Below are 4983 nucleotides of genomic sequence, written 5' to 3'. Positions count from 1 at the left end.
AAATTGACAAATGGGATCTAATTAAACTAAAGAGCTTCTGCACAGCAAAAGAAACTACCATCAGAGTGAACAGGCAGACTACAGAATGGGAGACAATTTTTGCAACCTACTCATCTGACAAAGGGCTAATATCCAGAATCTACAATGAACTCAAACAAATTTACAAGAAAAAAACAAACAACCCCATCAAAAAGTGGGTGAAGGATATGAACAGACACTTCTCAAAAGAAGACATTTTTATAGCCAACAAACATATGAAAAAATGCTCATCATCAGTGGTCATTAGAGAAATGCAAATCAAAACCACAATGAGATAGCATCTCACGCCAGTTAGAATGGTGATCATTAAAAAGTCGGGAAACAACAGATGCTAGAGAGGATGTGGAGAAATAGAAATACTTTTACACTGTTGGTGGGAGTGTAAATTAGTTCAACCACTGTGGAAGACAGTGTGGCGATTCCTCAAGGATCTAGAACCAGAGATAACATTTGACTCAGCAATCTCATTACTGGGTATACACCCAAAGGATTATAAATCAATCTATTATAAAGACGCATGCACACATATGTTGATTACGGCACTATTTACTATAGCAAAGACTTGGAACCAACCCAAATGTCCATCAATAATAGACTGGATAAAGAAAATGTGGCACACATACACCGTGGAATATATGCAGTCATAAAAAAGGATGAGTTCATGTCGTTTGCAGGGACACGGATGAAGCTGGAAACCATCATTCTCAGTAAACTATCACAGAAAAGAAAACCCAACACCACATGTTCTCACTCATAAGTGGGAGTTGAACAAGGAGAACACATGGACACAGGGAGGGGAACATCACACACTGGGGCCTGTCAGTGGTGGGGGGCTAGTGGAGGGATAGCATTAGGAGAAATACCTAATGTAGGTGATGGGTTGATGGGTGTAGCAAACCACCATGGCATGTGTATACTTATGTAACAAAACTGGATGTTTTTCACAAGTAACTCAGTACTTAAAGTATAATTTAAAAAAAAAGAAAAAAAAGAGAAGAGATAGAAGGGAAAGAAAATAGCAAGATGGTAAATTAAACCAAATGATTTATTGAAAACTTCATTAACTGTAAATAATCTAAAGACTTGAATTAAAACACAAAGATTGTCATATTGGACAAAAAAAACAAGACAAATATATATGCTGCCTATAAGAAATCTACTTTAAATATAATGACCCAGATAACAGTAAAAGGATAAAAACATATACTATGCAAAAACTAATTGTAAGAAAGCTGAAGTGGTTCTATTAGTATCAAACAAAATAGATTTCAAACAAATACTATTACCAGAGATAAAGAGGACCATTTCATATTAACATGGGTCAATTTGCTGAAAAAAGTAATTATCCTACACATGTGTACACACAATACAAGTTCAAAATATATAAAGCAAATATATAAAAGAAATAGACAAACCACAAAGCTTGAGACTCCCTCTATCAGCAATTGATAGAACAGATAGATGTAGACAGAACATAAGTAAGAATATAGAATACCTGAATGACACTTCATCCAATTAACATTTATAAAACACTCAACAGCAGCAGAATACTGATTCCTTATAAGTTAACATTGAACATGCAATAGGAGAGACCATATGCTAGGCTATAGAACCACTCACAATAAAATTTAAAAAGGTTGACATCATACATAATAAATTCTCTTACAGAAATGAAATTGAATTGGAAATCAATAGCATAAAGCTATTTGTTTCTCAGTCTATGATGTCAGTGGAGGACAGGTGGAAATTCTGACTTTACATTACCACCCAGTAGTAACAAGACATCCCTTTCCCTTTCCTCCAAATTGGTGTAAGAGGAGGCTGAGTGAGAAGCTAAATCTTTTGTTTTTTGACAGTTAAAAAAAGTTTTAATTGACACATAATAATTATACAAATATATGAGATACAGTGTGATGTTTCAATATATGTACACATTGTCTAATGATCAAATCAGGGTAATTAGCATATCTATCATCTCAAACATTTATTCATTTATTTGTGGTGAGAACAGGTAAAATCTTCTTTTCTAGCTACCTTGAAATATATAATACATTGTTATGATCTGTAGTCAACCTACTATGTAATAAAACACTAGAACTTATTCCTTCTATCTAATTGTAACTTTATACTCATTGACCAACCTCTCCCTGTTCCCTCATTCCCCCTTTTCCATCCTCTGGTGACCACTATTCTACTCTCTGCTTCTATGAGATTAACTTTTGTAGATTCTATGGATGAGTGAGATCGTGCAGCATTTGTCTTCTGTGTCTTAGATTCATTTAGCAAATTGTCCTCGAAGTTCATCTGTATTTCTGTGAATAATAGGATTTCATTCCCTTTTTATAGTTGAATAGTACTCAATTGTGTATATATACCACATTTTCTTTAGCCATTTTTCTATAGATAAACATATAGATTGAGTCCATCTCTTGGCTATTGTGAATACTGCTGTAGTAAACATGAGAATGCAGGTTTCTCTTTGTTTTTTTTTTAATGGTGCCAATTTTAAATAGTTTTATTTAAGACATTGCATTTTCCACTTAAAATACAATGTTTATAAAGTGCAATTTTATTTCCTTCCCCTGTGCGTATGTTCCATATTCAAGTATTGAGAATGCCCAGTAACTTACTATAGCAGCTGAACTTAACTGCCACAGAATTTGCTACAAATTTTGGTCCTTCAATGTTTTAAATGTGTGGAACAATGTTATGTCTATACTTGGGTTGGCTTAATCAGCCTCTTCAATAGTAGGCCCTGAGGAAGCACCACCAAAGCGAGGAGCTCCACCACCAGGGAATCCCCCAGGCATTCCTCCTGGCATGCCTCCTGCACTCTGGTACAGCTTGGTGTTGATGGGGTTGCAGACTTTCTCCAGCTTTCTGCTGATGTTCAAATTCTTCCTTCTCGGCAGCTTGATTCTTATCGAGCCAGTTGATAATTTCATTACACTTGTCCAGAATCTTCTGTTTGTCATCATCGTTAGTCTTGCCCTGAAGTTTCTCATCCTCAACAGTTGATTTCATGTTGAATGCATAGGACTCAAGTGAATTCTAGGATGACACTTTGCCCCTCTGCTTCTCATCTTCAGCTTTGTACTTCTCAGCTTCCTGGGCCATACATTCAATGTCTTCCTTGCTCAAACGGCACTTGTCATTAGTGATAGTAATCTTGTTCTCTTTTCCTGTACTCTTGTCCACAGCAGAGACATTGAGGATGACATTGGCATCAATGTCAAAAGTGACTTCAATCTGACGAACACCTCAGGGTGCAGGAGGTATGCCTGTGAGTTCAAACTTGCCAAGCAGTTGTTATCCTTGGTCATGGCACACTCACCTTCATAAACCTGAATAAGCACACCAGGCTGGTTGTCAGAATAGGTAGTGAAGTTCTGTGTCTGCTTGGTAGGAATGGTAGTATTGCGCTTGATGAGGACGGTCGTGACTCCACCAGCAGCTTCAGTACCAAGGGAAAGAAGAGTGACATCCAAGAGCAGCAAATCTTGAACATTTTCAGACTTGTCTCCAGACAGGATGGCTGCTGGACAGCTGCACCGTAAGCGAGGGCTTCATCAGGGTTGATGCTCTTATTCAGTTCTTTTCTATTGAAGAAGTCTTGGAGAAGTTTCTGAATCAGGGATATGAGTAGAACCACCAACCAGGACAACGTCATGAATCTGTGACTTGTCTAGTTTGGCATCTCGAAGGGCTTTCTCTATGGGGTCCAGGGTGCCACGGAACAGGTCAGCATTCTTTTCTTCAAATCGGGCATGGGTAATGGAGGTGTAGAAGTCGATTCCTTCATAAAGAGAATCGATCTCAATACTGGCCAGGGTGCTGGAAGAGAGAGTACACTTAGCTCATTCACAAGCAGTATGGAGGCATCTTATAACTCTCTTGTTCTCATTGACGCCTTTCTTATGCTTGTGCTTGAACTCAGCAATAAAAATGGTTTACCATTCAGTTGTCAAAATCTTCTCCACACAAGTGGGTGTCTCCGGCTGTAGATTTGACCTCAAAGATTCCATCCTCAGTAGTGAGGATTGACACATTGAAAGTGTCATCTCCCAGGTCAAAGATCAGCACGTTTCTTTGTGCTCCAACCTTTTTGTCTAAGTCATAAGCAATAGCAGCTGCAGTTGGCTCATTAATAATTCTAAGTACATTGAGACAAGCAATAGTTCCAGCATCTTTGGTAGCCTGATGCTGACAGTCATTAAAGTAAGCTGGCACTGTGACCACAGCATTGGTAACAGTCTTCCCAAAGTTGGCTTCTGCAATTTCCTTCATCTTTGTCAGAACCATAGAGGGTACCTCCTCTGGATAGAAGGAAGCTTTTGGTCTCTCCCTTGTATTCTACTTGGACCTTGAGCCTGACAGCATCATTCACCACCATGAAGGGCCAATGCTTCATATCAGACTGGACAACAGCGTCATCAAATCTGCGTCCAATCAGACGTTTGGCATCAAAAACATTTGGCGTGTTGGTGGGGTTCATTGCAACTTGATTCTTTGTGGCATGACGGGTCAATCATTCAGTGTCCGTAAAGGTGACATAGCTTGGAGTGGTTCGGTTTCCCTGATCATTGGCAATTATCTCTACTTTTCCGTGCTGGAAAACACCCACACAAGAGTAGGTGGTGCCAAGATCAATACCAACTGCAGGTCCCTTCGACATGGTTGCTGGCATGTAGGCCTGACTTCAACAAAGAAGAAAGCCACAGGAACCCCGAGAGCTGCAGGCGAGTTCAATCGCAGGTTTCTCTTTGACATACTGATTTCAATTCCTGTGGATAAATACTCAGTAGTGAAATTGCTGGATCATATGGTAATTCTTTTTAAATTTTTTGAGAAACCTTTACACCATTTTCCATAATAGTTGTACTAATTTACATTTCCACCAATAGTGTGTAAGAATTTTCCTTTCTAGCAGCTGGGTACAGTGGT

The 4983-nt window shown here is 38.7% G+C and overlaps 1 pseudogene; it reads right to left on the bottom strand.

Annotated features, from left to right (window-relative positions):
• Nucleotides 1-2768: 2768 nt before the first annotated feature.
• LOC101142964 (heat shock cognate 71 kDa protein-like) lies at nt 2769-4753 on the bottom strand (annotated as a pseudogene).
• Between the last annotated feature and the right edge of the window lie 230 nt (nt 4754-4983).

This window comes from Gorilla gorilla, chromosome 2 (genome assembly GCF_029281585.2).
Source record: "Gorilla gorilla gorilla isolate KB3781 chromosome 2, NHGRI_mGorGor1-v2.1_pri, whole genome shotgun sequence".
NCBI lineage: Eukaryota > Metazoa > Chordata > Mammalia > Primates > Hominidae > Gorilla > Gorilla gorilla.
Note: the sequence above shows the minus strand (reverse complement) of the source record. Positions and strands in the feature narration are given on the sequence as shown.